Here is a 15,827-nt window from a genome sequence, read left to right as displayed (position 1 = left end):
GCAGCTCAGGTGTATCCTATACTAAAACAAACGTAACGTCGATAAAGCTGACCTCAATAACTTCCGCCCTATCTCCAACATCCCCACCCTAGCTAAACTCCTAGAAAAATGCATAAAATCCCAACTATGTGGTCACATAGAAAACTTTCAACTCCTAGATCAGCATCAATCTGGCTTTCGGAAGGGGCACAGTACCGAGTCGGCTCTCATTCACGTTATGGATGATATCTTAAAAATGCTTGACCAAAATTAGTCATGCATTCTAATCCTCCTCGACCTTTCCTCCACATTCGACACGGTTAATCATGACAACCTCCTATCTATTCTGAAGAATAGGATGGGTTTTTCTGGTCGGGTGCTACAATGGTTCTCGTCCTTCCTCCACCACAGATCACAAAGAGTCAAGGCTAACCACTCCCAGGCCTCTCCAGTACTTATGGGTGTCCCCCAGGGATCAGCCCTATCTCCTATCCTCTTCTTCCTTTTCTTGGCACCATTAACTTATTCTCTAAATTCCATGAACATTCTTTTCCATATGTATGCGGACGATACGCAACTTTATCCAAAAATCTCACCTCCGGATGACATCATCTCACTTAACTCTACCCTTATGTCTATGCAAAATTGGTTAACTGAAGACCATCTCCTGCTCAACACCTCCAAAACTGAATTCCTTCTTATCGCGCCTCCAAACCACATCCCCAAACTAGACCTTTGGTTAAATCACCTCACTGCTTTCAACTGCACCCCTCTCATCATAGACTCTGCCAAATCCCTCGGAATCACCCTGGACAAACACCTGAATATGAAAAATCACATCAGCAATGTGTGTAAAGGAGCAAATCACTTGATGAGGACACTTAGAAACATCAAACCCTTCATCCCACAATCCGACTTCAAGCAGGTGGTTCAAGCGCTTGTCTTGCCGAGGCTTGACTACAGCAGCGCTACCCTCTGTGGCCTTCCCAAATTCACCCTGGCTCCACTAAGGGCATCACTGAATGCTGAGGCTAGATTGGTGTTGGGTACCAAACGAAATGAGCACATATCACCAGTCCTAAAATCTCTTAAAAGGTTGGCCTATGAAGCTAGAATTCAGTTAAAGATTGCAGTTCTGGTGCACAAAGCTCTGCATCTCAATACTACCAGTTACCTAGCGCAAAAGCTTGAATTATCATGTGGTGGTAGAGCCTCAAGAAACGCTAACACTTTCCTCCTGAAACCACTCATCCTTAGCAAAAAGAGAACTTGTCACCAAGATCTCTCCAGTGTGGCCCTGAAGATATGGAACTCTCTTCCACCGGAAATTCGCAGAATCTCCTCAACGGCTGCTTTCAAACTGGAAGCCAAAAGAGTCCTACTGAATACATTTTACCCTAATTGGGCTAGGTTTCTCCTGCTCGAAGCTAGTGATCCTACATTCACTGTACAAACATTTGATGCTGTTCTTCTTTACCGCATCGTGTGCCTTCCTGCGTAGCCTGCTGTATACTTGGTTATTGTATTACTCATCCTGTCTTATTTGCCTTGTAATTATGTTATTATTCCTTGTTATTTTTTTGTTGTTGTATTCTTACTCGATGTCATCATTGCTTTTATGTCCTTCCTTCCATCATTTTTGTAAAGCGCTCTGATATCCTTCGGGTTCTTGTTCGCGCTACAGAAAACTTTATAAATAAATAAATGTTGAGTATATATGGAATTGTAATGAAAAATCTTTGTTAATGGTAAAGTAGGATTTTTTATCACAATTTAGAAAATGCCACTTTTAGAACATTAGCATTTTCCTGCCCATAGTCATTTGGTCCCTGTGGCCTTTCCTGGGTTTCATGACTGGCTGCAACTGACAGACTTTGTGAATGCCTCCAGTCACATAAAATAAGGATTGTGTGTGCCTGATTCAGCCATCTGCTAGCAGGATGGGCGGTAAGCTGAGCACAGCCCACCCTTGCAACTAAACAGGTTGTGCTCTGCCTTCACACAAAGGACCCTTCACCTCCACATTGTCACAGCAGTTAGCTTGGAGCCAGGGCAGGGGAGTCAGGAAATTCCATGCACTTCAAAGAGCCTTTCTAGAGGTTTCTCTCACCCTCCAGAGGAAGGACACCAGGGTAGAAAAAAGGACCCTCAGACCCACTCTTAAGTTCACTCCTGGACTTTTGGAAGGACTCTCAGAGGACTGCTGACTGCTGTGACCTGCTGTGCACTCTACAAGACTGCTTTGCTGTCCCTAGAAGAACTGTTTTACTGCCTGGAGCCTGTCTTAAACCCTGAGAGGCCAGCCCTACTGTTGAGCCCTGCATCTTCATCTGAATCCAGGACTACCAGAGTGTCTCCAAGGGATAGTTTGCTGGGCTCCTTTTCAGAGCCACAGGGACAGAAAGGGCTCCTACCATGTTAACCCACACCTAGACCCAGCATAGGTGATTCCTGAACTGCCAAGTGGTGTCTCACCAGTCCTGGACATTTGGTTGTGGTGGTAAAGGTGACCAGTTGACCAAAACCACAAACTGGGGCCTTAGAACATTTTTGGCATACCACTGCTCTGAGAACCATGAGGAGACCATGACCAAACCGTTTCACCTCGTTGCCCGAGATGATTGCTGGTCCTTCGCCAAAGGGGTATCCGGCATCATGGAACTGTCTTTGGCTAGAGCCCTCTGCCTTATCCCACTGGAGGTTTTCGACTTCCAAAAAAACAGACTATGTTTGTATGTAGAAATCTTAACTGTGGCTTTGACCTACCGCCTTCATCCATGCCCTGCTGAAATGTACCTTTTTCAGAACCTTTTTTCTCAAAATTTCTTCTAAGTTTGAAGGTAAGTGCTGAATGCACCTAATTCACTTCTTGTATCAGACCCATACTCCATCGCTGTCAGCAATTTTATTTTACTTTAACCTGGTGTTGTGCAACTAGATGTCCGTGGTTGGCGCTTTTGATCTTTCAGGCACTCGTTTTTACTAAGAACTTTAAAAATTCATTCTATGAACTACTGATTGGATTTTTGTTATTTGGTGTCAAATAATTTACTGAATTTACTCTATGTTTCTAAATTATTGTGGGATTTTTCTTCAGTTATGTTTTCACTTTATTACTGTTTGTGCGCTGCATAAATGTCTCTAAGTTAAGTCTGACTACCTTTTGTGCTAGGAGAGTTTAGCACCGGTTACCTTAGCAACTTGTTGTGGTTCAACCTGCAAGGGACCGTGGTTGTTGCTTGACCAGGACTCACACCCCTGTCAACCAACAACCACATTTCTCACATCTACATTGGTTCTCAGTAGTGAGATGCAATACTTGTGGCTGTGCAATGTCATATAATGATTTGTGTAACGCAAAAATTCCAGTATACATAAATTGATATCGATTGGAGGTTTTTTTTCACTCTCCTTGATTGCCTCTTTTGCTTATTCCAAAGGTAATCTCATTTTACCTGACTGTCAGTGCCTCTGGCAACACCTACAAAAATGTAGTTTGTATAACTACACTGTGATTGAGCTCAAATAGTTCTGCAAGGAGAGGGCACTTCCAGCCAAGAGGAACCCCCAGGAAGCTGGAGCTCCAGAAGGCACTGAGGGCCTGGGCTGAAGTTCATCAATCACTGGCATCAGCATTGGACCAGGAGGGTGAGGATGATGTGGAGGAGTAAAGGGAGGACCTGGGTGCAGGTCCTGGAGTGCAGCATACAGGGTAGAGGTATAACATGTCTCCTGAATTGGAACTCCCTTAGAGAGAAGAAAAAGTGTGTCCTCACAACAGGCTTGTCCTCAGAGGAGCTGACATACAGGAAGGCTGAAAGGGAGGTTAGGCTGCAGATGGCCAAACTCAAGATGGATGAAAACTAAGTGGCCATGAAGGAGAATCTGGCCTTAGAGTAGCTGGATCATGAAAGGAGCCACAAAGAGTTGGATATCATAGCCAGACAGCCAGGCTCCAACAGCAGTGGTGGCAGCATACGCCCAGTGCCCTCTGGAGTAAAGAGGGTCTACATTCCCAAGGATCTAGCCTAAATGTGTTTTGGGGGATGACATTGATAAGTGGTTTGAAGCCTATGAGATTACCCTGAAGATGCATAATGTCCCTGAAGATGATTGGGGTGCCAGTCTCTGGAGGCACGTACCCAGTGAGGGGAAGGATACTCTATTGGCCCAGGAAAAGCTGGACATGATGAGGTAGCCCCACCATGAAGGGCACCCTTATCAGGAAGTATGGCTGTGTCCCATAAAGGTACAGGCAAGCATTTAGGGATAGGCAGAAGCTGCCCCAGCAGTCCTGGGTGGATTCCTTTTGCAATACCCTAGGTGGCTGGGTAAAGGACAGTGATGTGAATGATTACATGGGGTTGTATTATCTTTTTGCAAGAGATCACATGTTCAGAGCTGTACCAACACTTAGTGGAGAGTAAGCTCACTGACCCAGGGAGCTTGCTGAAGGGGCAGACTACTGGTGCAGCAGCAGGATCCACAAAAAGATATCTGGGGGACTCCAAAAAGGGTAGTTTGCAGGTCCCACCAGAAGAAAGAGGGGGAAACATTTTAAAATAAGGATTTCTCTAAAGGCCCCTAAAATAATTCCCAAGGGAGCAGTAACCAGCTCCAGTCTGACCCAAAAAGGAAGAGGTTATATGATAAGCATACAGAGAGGTTCGCCCCCTTCCGTACAAGTATGAGCACTCTAAGGGAGACACCAAATAGCCTAAGAGAGCATAGCCCCTCATCGAAGGGCAGACATTTGGGTTGGCAAGCATAGCGCTTGGGGAGGAGGTGGTGCTAATAAGCTTGGGGGAGAGGACAGAGGTTACCCTAGTGTTAGACCTGCCAGCCTCTGGGTGGTTTTCCCTCAAACCTTTTGCCTGCTATTCTCCAATTTTGCTGAATCCTTTTTATTAGGCTTAGGACTTAGTGCGCTATACCACTGCTAACCAGTGCTAAAGTGCTTGTGCTCACTCCCCTAAACATGGTTTGATTTACTTAGCCACCAGTAGCTTAATTAATTTACCTATAAGTCACTGGTAGAGTGCACTATCTGTGCCCAGAGCCTGTAAATGAAATGCCTGTAGTGGGCCTGCAGCACTGATTGTGCTATCCACTTACGTAGCCCTTTTAAACATGTTTCAGGCTTACTAAAGCAGAGCCTTAGTTTGCAGTTACACTGCCATGTCAACTTGACATTCACAACCCCTTGCCATGTCTTAAACTCCCCTTTTATTACATATCAGTCACCCCTAAGGTAGGCCCTAGGTAGCCAATAGGGCAGGATGCTATGTAATCAAAAGGAAGGACACACTCGTTTAAGTTGTGAGTGTCCTGGGAGTGAAAAAACATCTAAATATGTTTTCGACTACTATTCGGCCTACCCCTCTCATAGGATAACATTGGGGATTTCCTATTACACTTAATCAGCTGTAGTTCCTGATTGAGAAGAACTAGATCTGTCATGTTTAATACCTCTGGAATGGTAATGATAAAACCTCTGTACTCGTAAGGTCGAATTTATCATTACTATTTTAATAAGGCCACTTTGAGAAAGACTGCATTTTTCCGCTCTTAGCCCTACGTGCCTGAGGCATGTCTCTAATACACATGTGGGCCGGGTGACAGCTGGATTTTTTACATTCCCTCTAGACAGGCACACACAAAGGGTACTTAAGTGTGACATGATGGGTCCTCCTGGGAGGATGGGAGGGAGGAGCTGGGCACAGGCTCACACTTTTACTTGAATAGGCGGTGTACTGTCCCTACACTGCATAACCCCCCTGTGATAAGTATGGAGCCAGGGTAGGAAGGGAGGACCTCTGTGCATTACAAAGTCCTTCTTTGAAGTCTCTCTCACTTCAAAGGCACTACTGGGTATAAGAACTGGAATTCTGACCCTACCACTTCAGTACACTTCTGGACCTGAGGATACATAGCCAATAAGGATGACTGCTGTGCTGAAGGACTGCTACTATCTATGCTGGACTACTACTTTCTTGCTGTGCTGACCTGCTGTCTGCTGCCCTCTCTGCCTGGTTGAGAAGGACTGGACCTGCCTCTTGTGTCCACACAACTCAGAGTGACTCCAAGGGCTAGCTGGCCAGTCTCCTGGTAAAAAGTCTCAGGGACTTAACAGACTTCTACCACCCTGCTCCTGCACAGGAATTGGGCCTGAGGTGTTCTGCTACAGCACCAATACATCATCTGCTGCGAGTGCAGAATGGGCACATTGCTGCCATTGTGGGAGCAGGACTAGCCCATCACCTTTGGAACTAGTGCATCGCTCTGAGAACTGATGCATCGCCACTGTTGCATGGTAAAACCTAGGCATTGCATCTCAGAACCAGTACATCATCCTTGGAACAGACGCATCTTCTACTGCCTGAGCAGGGTAAATGCATTCCCTTCGGAACCAGTGCATTGCCCTTGGAACCAATGCATCTCGGCCATTGCATGGAGAAAATCCATGCATCACCTTCGCAGTGTGAACTGTCGACAGCGCATTGCCTCGTGTGCACCCAGTATCTCTTCGTTGATGGACAAAGGTACTTTTGCAGTGGTCCAAATCTGGTCCCAGTATCTGATCCGCACTCACGGGTGGCATGCACTGTTGACTCTGTCCCGGTCCAGTGCGACAAGATGTCCCAAATAGGTGCTCATTGTTTCTAAATGCTATTTTCACATTTTTTTTTTTTAATTTATAACTCAAGTTCTACTTTTTGGATCTTTTCCATTTTATTCTTATTGTGTTTATAAAATGTTGCTCTATTATTCTAATCAGGTGTGGTATCTGTTTGTGTGGTGTTTTCGTTGTTTTACTGTCTGCAGTGGTGCACAGATACTTTACACATTGGCTCTTAAGTTAAGCCTGACTGCTGCGTGTCAAGCTACCAGAGGGTGAGCACAATTTAATTTAGGGTGTGTTGTGACTTACCCTGACTGGGATTGTGGTTTCTGCTTGGACAAGGTGCGTATACCTCTGCGAACCAGAAACCCAGTTTCTAACACCTAGTGTTCCTGGGGATAGAGAGATGGTGCCAAAAGCCCACATGCCTTCATATACTTCAAAGTACTGGCAGTGGGTCACTGTCAATGGGCAAATGGTGGCAGCTGTATGTCCTCAAAGCAGTTCATCCCTAATATATTCTGTCAAAGTCACAGACAACTGTGAGAGTCACTACCCAGTGGCTCGGGTTCTCTTTAACTGGGGTCGGGTATCTCAGGTTCTCTAAAGGTGACTGTGAGCCCCGCCATGCCTATAGATTGTGTGTTGGGCAATGATCTACAACGCTCTGTCTAGAAGGAAGTGGAGTTCATGTCACACCAGGAGATGTTATGCTTGCTAAATGGGTCTGGATGACCACTTGGTAAATGGCTGCTCAAAAGGGAAGTCAAGGAAGCCTGGAGACTGGAAAAATGGCCAAGGAAGCTACCAAGTGGAGGAAGAGCAGGGGGAGTGGGTAACCAGCCTCTGCCACTCCCACAGTACAGGTTGATGGGGCGCCTGTGGTAACCGCCTCTGAGCTTACCGGGGAGGATATTGGCGCTCTGAGAGAACTCCCTGAGCTTACTGAATGGCAAGTTGAGGGGGGCCCACCAGGGAGGAATTTTACAAGGCACAGAAAGAGTGCACAACTCTAGAAGGCTTGTGGCAGTAAGTTGAGGCTCAGGCAGCAGGGGATACCTGGGGGAATGACCTTCTGTGTAGTGAGCCTAATGTTCCTAGATCTAGTGCATCTTGTGTCCTGATGGTCGCCCAGTACTATAGAGCTTTCCTTTTGGGGTTGTCTCATGACATACCCCTGGCAGGACATCTGGGAAGGACTACACCTTTGCCAGGCTTTTCCCCCACTTCTATTGGCCCCGGATGAAGATACATTATGTAGGTCTTATCCCAGACCAGCAGAGAAACAGCAAAGAAACTGAAAGCGCCCCTGGTTCTCTTACCTGTCATTGGCATTCCTTTTGAGAAGGTAGGCATTGGGATTTTGGACCCTTGAACCCTACCTTAGGCTACAGGTTCATCTTGGTTTTGGTGGACCATGCCACTAGGTACACAAAGGCCATCCCTCTGAGGTCAGTGACTGCACCTGCAGAGTCCAGGGCCCTGATGGGGATTCTTACCCTCAGGCGGTTCCCCAAGGAAGTAGTGTCTGACAGAAGCACCACCTTAATGTCTGAGTTCTTGAAGTCCAGGTGTGATAGGTGTGGGGTGACCTGTAAGCTCTCCAAACGCTATCACCTGCCAAACAAATTGACTTGTTGAGGGATTCAAGAAAATTCAAGCCTCTGTTCCTGGGGGAAGCAAGCCCTTACTGATGAGGCTACAGGTTGTGCTAGGTGCGTCTTATCCAACTGTGCTTAGGCAGCCTCTATAAAATGCTCTGAAGCATCCATCTGCACAATAAATTACTTGGAAAAGTCAGGAGCCTTGAGTAGAGGTACTGTACACATTGCCTCCTTGAGGGTATTGAAGGCTTTCTGACAGGCCTCTGTCTAGATCACCTTTTTGGCTGGCTTCTTAAAAGCCAGCTTAGTTAAGGGGGCAACAATGGTGCCATAACCCTGTTTCCCAACTTCTGGAAGGTAGCAGGGGCATTTATTAAACCAAAGAACATTGCCCTAAACTGGAAGTGGCCATCTGCGGTCAAGAATACATTATGCCTCCAACTTAAGGAGCCTTTTTAAGCATCTCTCACGCCTGCCATTGCAGCCTGGTTGTGCAGTTTAATAAACTGCCATTTCAACTTGAACCTTTTGCCATGCCTAAACCTTCCTGTGTATTACATATAAGTTGCCCTTAGAGTAGACCCAAACAAAACAGCACATAAGGCAGGGTGTAGTGTAGTTAAAAAGTGGAATGTACAGAGCATAACATTAAGTTACCATATTACATTTATTAAGTGATAACTTTCAATTGAGAGCAGGTAGGAATATTGAGTTTGGTTTCTAAGGAATTGTAATTTAAAACTTTCTTTAATTATATAGTTGGATTTAAGTCACAATTCTGAAAATGGCACTTTTAGAAACTTGACATTTTCTTGTCTCAGCCATTTGGTACCTGGAGCCTGTATCCTGGGTCACATGACTAGGTGTAGCTGGCAATTGACCTTTGTGTATTACTCCCAGACAGTGAGACAGAGTGGGAATAGGTGTTAGCAGGTTCACCATATCTGAGTTCATAGGGGTTTGGAGCTATCACCCACCACACTGCACATCACAAAGACTCTGCCCCAGCACATTCACAAAGGGTTTCACAGTAGTATTTTGTGTCCCCAGACAAGCTGGGGACGGGGCAGGGAGGATCGAAATTCTAAACACCTCTCTAGGTGGAGGGCTCTAGAACATGATTCTCAAAAGAATACCTTGTGAGCTACTGTTAGCTCTCCAGCTACCTGCCAGTAGCTCTCCTGTGTGCATCCCAGCCTTCTGAATTTGAACCTTTTGCTTGGTTAAATCAACATATGTATGTTTATTTCACATTTCAACATATGTATTGTTTATTTCACGATGAAATGTGTGTATTGTCAGAACACGTCAGCTGCTGTTTGAAGAAAGATTGTAGAATTTCGTAAATAAATTGGTGATTTTTGAGTGATAAATCATGTGTGGAGACTTATTACTAATATGATTACTTTTGTGCCAAGGGCACTGCAGCTGTGGCTGGCATGTATTACCTACATATAGGTATTCCAAAGTGGCAAAGTATTCTTTAATTTACATTACTGCTGGTGACCATCCTGATGCACTCAGGTGATCACTGCTGGAAATCTTGGACATGGTGGTCACTAATGTAATCTTGTCTGATGTGGTCACTATCAAAACATTAACAATAGTAGCTCAGGAGGATTTTTGTTTAACGTATGTAGCTCTTACTGCACAAAAGAATGGAGACCCAAGATCTAGAAGCTTCTCAAACTTCAAAGTAGGCACCATGTATAAACAGTGGACCTTCAGACCCAACCCTTCAGTACATATCTGGACCCGTGGAAGGACTGCTGTGCTGCTCTGCTGCAAGAAAGACTGCTACTCCATCAGAGGCTGGCCCCCTGATCATAGACTCAAGGAATCAAGGACAGAAAAGGCTCCAACCACCTGAACCCTGCACCTGGACAATGTTTTCTGTGAATCCTGCTCCCCAAGTACTGCCACCCCATCCTGGACCCTTGGAGTGGGCCTGAAGGTCCTCTACCAGCCCACCTGTGGTCCTAGTAGACCCGGCGCATTATGACGCATTGTCTTGCAGCTCTGGATAAAAACTGCAGTTGCGCGACTCATCCCTGATGCAGCACCTTGAAGCTCCTCAGGACAGCTTGGACATCCTCGATGTATAACCTTGCATCACAGTACCATACCTCCTCGATGCCATAGCTCGCAGTGCCCTAGCTCCTCAGAACTGCAGCTGCACAGGGAGTCCATGACACAGGACCTTGCATCGCAGCACCGCAGCTCCTTCGAACCATCGCTGTGCGACCCATCCTCGACACAGGACTTCGCAACGCTCTGAATCCAGGATTTAATACAATTTGTTCAGTGTGCCTAATTTAGTTCCTTTATCCGGGGCACACTCCATCACAATCGGCCGGAGCGTGTGACTTTGTCCCAGTCCAGCATGACCAGATAACCATTGTGTGTTTTTTAAGCAATATTTTTTCCTAAATCTTTAAAATTGCATGTCTTTGGTTCTACTAACATGACTTTTATCATTTTGGTTCAAATAATTAGTTACATTTTACTCAATTTTCCATAATTGTTGTTGAATTTTTCTTGTGTTGTGTTTTCACTTTAGTGGTGTTAGAACAGCTGCATAAATAGTTTACACTTTACCTTTAAGTTAAGCCTGACTGGTTTGTGCCAAGCTATCAGAGGGATAAGCACAGGTTACTTTGGGGTTTGTCATTGTTTCAACCTGACAAGAATTGTGGTTGCGGCTTGAGTAGGATTTCACCTCCTCAATCATTAACCCAATTGCCTTCACCCACCAAAGTATATAGCATGATGCAATGGGTCAGCCCACTTTATTAGTGATTGATACTCTTGCAATGTGTCTAACAGCATTGGCATGATCAATGATGCACATCCGTCTAAAAAGATGACTTTAGTGCCAGGGCTTGGGAACTTTTCCAATGCTTTTTAATTCTTATTCTTTAACTTTTTACGAATCTGCTACAGACAGCTTTAGCTCCCTGTTGGTCAGACTCATTGTTTCTAATATACAGATAGTGGGCTTTGTGTTTAACCCTTGCTCCTGATTGGATGACTTTGTTGTCAATCTCAGTTGTATCCTCTAGTGTTAGTGGCTTCCCTCCCCATTCTTTATTTGTCCCACCCAGGAGTATTTCAGTCTCACAGGGTTCCGATTGCTCGACTTGTATCATTCCACAGCTGATGTTACTTGGACGCAGAGAACTACTTTTTTCTTTTTGTATATGCACTCCATGGGAGAGCATGTGTTTTCTTTCTTTATCCCTTGTGTTCTGCTTCCTTCTTGATTTTGCCCTACCCCCATTTGTTCTTCAGCTGCTCTGCCTCTCACACCAGAGTGTGTCCATTGCTTCTACTACCTCTCCACTTCCTGCTCATTTTTTCAAATATTCCCCAGCCCTTCCATCACTTATACATACCACTTACTGCCTTTTTCTACATCCCCTGCCTCTCTGCTTATTTGCACCAGCCACGCATTTGGAGGGAGGTCATCACAAAATGTGATTTTATCCATTTCTAGACAGCTTTCTGTGAGTGTTCGTGTGCAACCATGCATGACAGGGGACAAATAAATGGGCTTGTATTATTTGAACAAACCTATTCAAAGATGACTGCCACAGAAGTGCCTGCATATACCATGGCCATCTTTGAATGTTTTTTTCTATACGACAAATCTATTAAATATGGCTACCATGGATGCAAGTACATCTGTCGCATTCATACATGAATGGGTTTGTTCACATATCACAAATGATTGAATCCTTTTGTAATGTTTTAAAAAAAAACATTCAAAGATGGCCACCACAGATGCATGTGCATCCACATACAAGTGTTCCTCTAACCTCCGTTTAGGTCTCGCCTACGCAGCGCGCATGCGCTCCATAGGAAAAGAGACCTTTAGCAATTGGCACAGCTTTCCCGTCAAAAACGTGCACGCGTTGCATTGCTTCCAATGGCAACGAGTGCACGTCTGGTGATTCACTTGCGGGAGCGAGCAGCTGGCGCCATATGTTATGAATTACTGCGCCTTGCTGCTTGCTCCCGCAAGGGAATCTCCGCAGGCCCCCCCCTCTCTCCCCTCCCCCTGCTGCCGCGCGATGCGCGCGCGCGTTTGTGCTTGTTAGGTTTGTCTGGAAGATTACACCCACTTTCCCTAAGCTAGATTAGTACAATTGTACGACGTAGTGTGCGTTTACGATGGTGAAAAATCTGGCAGTATGGTGGGTTTTCCATTATCGTAAATGTAGGCTTTGGTGTGGTTCAGGGACCGTTTTTGAGTGACCACCATGCTAATATAGACGATCAGCCATAAAGTAGTACTTTTAAGTACGTCCATACGTACCCATTGTTGGTAGTGTCCTGCCCTGGGATAACTCTCACATTCACTTCTGCCAAAGACAGGAGTAGGCACCATTTGCAGGCTTGTGAAGGGACAGTGACATCCTTGTGTTTAATTGTGATTCAATGTAAGGGGGTTCTCTATATGGAACATATTTTCTAGTGTAGCAAAAAAGGTAATTGAGCAGATGCTCTATTTACCCAGTGTCCAGATCACTACACTCTTGAATTTACGTATTCCTAGAAATCTGTAACTCTTACGGAGTTTTAGGAGTGCACATAGGGTACTTTCTGAATGCTTCTAATGTAGGCGTAATCTTACTGGAGTAAATTTGCTATTTTGAAAGGCTTTTGTGCCCCCGTCCCATAATGAGTAGACCTGTTTTGGATGTGAATGACCCAGGGCGTGCGCACTCTGTAGACACCAAATGTCCGCAGGAAGGTAAACAAGTCTCCCATATCCAGTCATGATGTGGCAGTAGAGAGGCCTGGACAAGGGCAGGTTGAGTGTCCTAGTCTGCTTTAAGCAAACAACGGTATTTGTCAACTTTGTTTATCTTAATCGGCCATACACATCACGAAAATACCGGTTATGTTGTTCTGTGTACACGTACTCATGGTTTACTACGTTCTAGTCCTGATTTCAGAACACAATTCAAACCAGATCTCGCCAGTAGCTGGGTGTGGTTACTTGTGCACCTGGATTCCATAGAATACTGTGATGTTAAGTCGACAGAAACTATTGACCCCCCCTGCTGGTCACCAGTGTATTTGGCACAATCATTTGCACATCACAAAAAGGCTCAGTGAGTTGAACACCCACCGTTGATCTTTTTTTCCATAGGTTAGTCGGGACTACTTGCCTTCAGTCTCATTCTGTCGTCCCTTTAGTCCAAAGAGTACCTTCCACTGAACAATGTTGGTCTCTTGAACGGTTTGTTTCCATCTGGGATATGAAAGTCTCACCATTGCAGATTCTCCTCTATTCTGTTGAGACTTATGTCTCTCTTTGTGGGACTTCTCCTTCAAACCCTGTTCCGTTTGAGCTCACTTGTCGACCGTGCCCTTGTCCCTTTATTCACACAAAGTCATCTGTAAGGTAAAAGTCAGTTTTGTACACATGCTGCTCTGGAGGAATAAACAGCATTTTCCATTAAGGACCTCCTGGAAGACACGATCGTAGCTATGTGTTACCATCTCCACTGCCACAAACCAGAAACCAGCATTTGCAAAGCTAGTAAGTCTTTCTTGCATTTTGAGTCCTGACCGAAGCATTTTACAGAAATATGCTTCTGTAAAAAGAAATCCTATCTTTCTGTATACAGTTGGTGTGCTTTTGAGATGTAAAATAGTCCCAAAGAATTGGTGATAACACATGTGCAGACAGCTCCGCTGGCCAGGCCAGACCTTGTAAACACTGTGCTCCGATCAGGTTTCTGAAGTGACCTCTACTTGAAGCAGCTTCTGGACTGAGCTCTCCTGAATGCAGCTTGCACCTCAAGCCAGCACAGGCTCCAGACCACAGCAAGAATCCAGTTCAAGTGACCCTGTTTGAGTCACAGGACACTCAACAATCCTTCCTCACGGACTTCAATGTCGAGACCCTTGGCCTGCATAAGGCCACCAGTAAACCTCACCAGTAAGCCAGCACATGCACGTCTCCAAACGTTATTAAATACAAGCACACACTTGTCAGTTCACTTTAGGTCACTTTCTTGACAACAAAGCCACTTTGTGGGCCTTGACTTTAGACTGTTTTCCCCACAGTGCTCACTCAGTGCCTGCAAATGGAAGCACTACTGGGTAATACGTGTTTAATATTCAGCAAGATGATGGTGGTCAGACTATAAACTGATGTTAAGAGTGGAGAAGAAAGGAAGGGAAATACTAGGGTCATTGTGTCCTGCTCAGACCAGTCATTCTTCACATGATAGCAGCACCCGAGTCTTTCATTGTCGTACCTGTTAAGGGAAACGTTTCTGAAGGAGGTTGACCTGCCGGGAATGCCACCACATTCTTAATATATTTGCTTTTTTCACCATTTGACCTGTTGCCTGCACACCTTGTCGCACACTCCTAACTGCACTATATTTGCATAAAGGCCCACAGAAGGTCTGATGTTCCTCATCACCCTTAAGTTGAATAATAATGGTGTTGGGGAGTTGGTGGGTCTCAGTACGACCATTTTTTAAGAACCTGAGTCGTGTTTCACCTATATGAACACTATTTTCCTCTTTTAGAGAGGACAGCAGTGTTTTGTGTAGACTGCAACATGAAAATCTTGTACATCAAAGGTGCCTAGATTCATGTAAGCCCCATGTAAGTGTCCATGATCAATCACAGATGCCACTAAGGCTTTTCTTCGTTTCCTGGTGCTACATTCATGCCCAGTTCCGCACTGTATCGTAAGAATGATCTTTGCGGTGGATATTTCATGCCCTCACGCACATTTTTAGTGATGGCTGGCAAAGTAATTTTGCTAAATGCTACAGTTATGTTTTACATTTTAGATCTCTATTTTACGATCACAGAAGCAGCACTATTGTCACCAATGAACAAGCTGAAGCACTAAAAGCAGCCTTATGTGAGCCACTCACATGATCTAGATTTGTGATCTGCGTGAGAAACAAAAGCACAGTTGGTCTCTCCGATTCCCAGACAAATAGTGACAATCAGGGTCAAAATTTCAGCTGCAGAACCTTTGCAGCGTGAAGTACATATTTGTAGATCTGTGAGATTATGTTCTTACTGAAGCAATATGTCTGAAGCATGAAAGTCACACATTTGAATCCAGGTGCCATCTCTTCCTTGCGTCCTTTGAACGTTGTCAACATTGGTACAGTTTGATACTAGAAGCAGTAAGCACGGTAGACCCTTGTTGGGCACTCCACTTGCATTTGTAAACCCCCCTTACTTTCAGACTGGGGTGTATTGATGGCTCCAGCTGTTGGGGTCACCCATGCTGCTGCTGTCCATTGTTTCTCTTTGCAGTTGGTAACCTTCGCTCTGCCACATGTCACGCCCTTTTGTCTTATGCTTGTATTTGTTTTTGCATCCAAGGAGGAAGAATTGTCCTTGCTCAAAGTATTTGACCTTGGACTATTGCTCTGATCGCCATTTTATTATTATTTTGTGCTTGGAATGTCAGATATGTACACGTCCTCTTTATCCCAGGGCTCTAGCTTTAATGTGGGCGTTGCGGTTCATTGCAGCCTGAGAACAACTTTTATTACAACATTTATGCAGCCTGTCCTCCAGGAATCTGCTGTTTTGGGTTTTTGTTTAGAACGTTGTTTTCATGCCATGGT

Source organism: Triturus cristatus, chromosome 2_2 (assembly GCF_964204655.1).
Source record: "Triturus cristatus chromosome 2_2, aTriCri1.1, whole genome shotgun sequence".
In the NCBI taxonomy this organism is placed as follows: domain Eukaryota; kingdom Metazoa; phylum Chordata; class Amphibia; order Caudata; family Salamandridae; genus Triturus; species Triturus cristatus.
The sequence above is the reverse complement of the archived record's forward strand: the minus strand, read 5'-3'. Positions refer to the sequence as shown.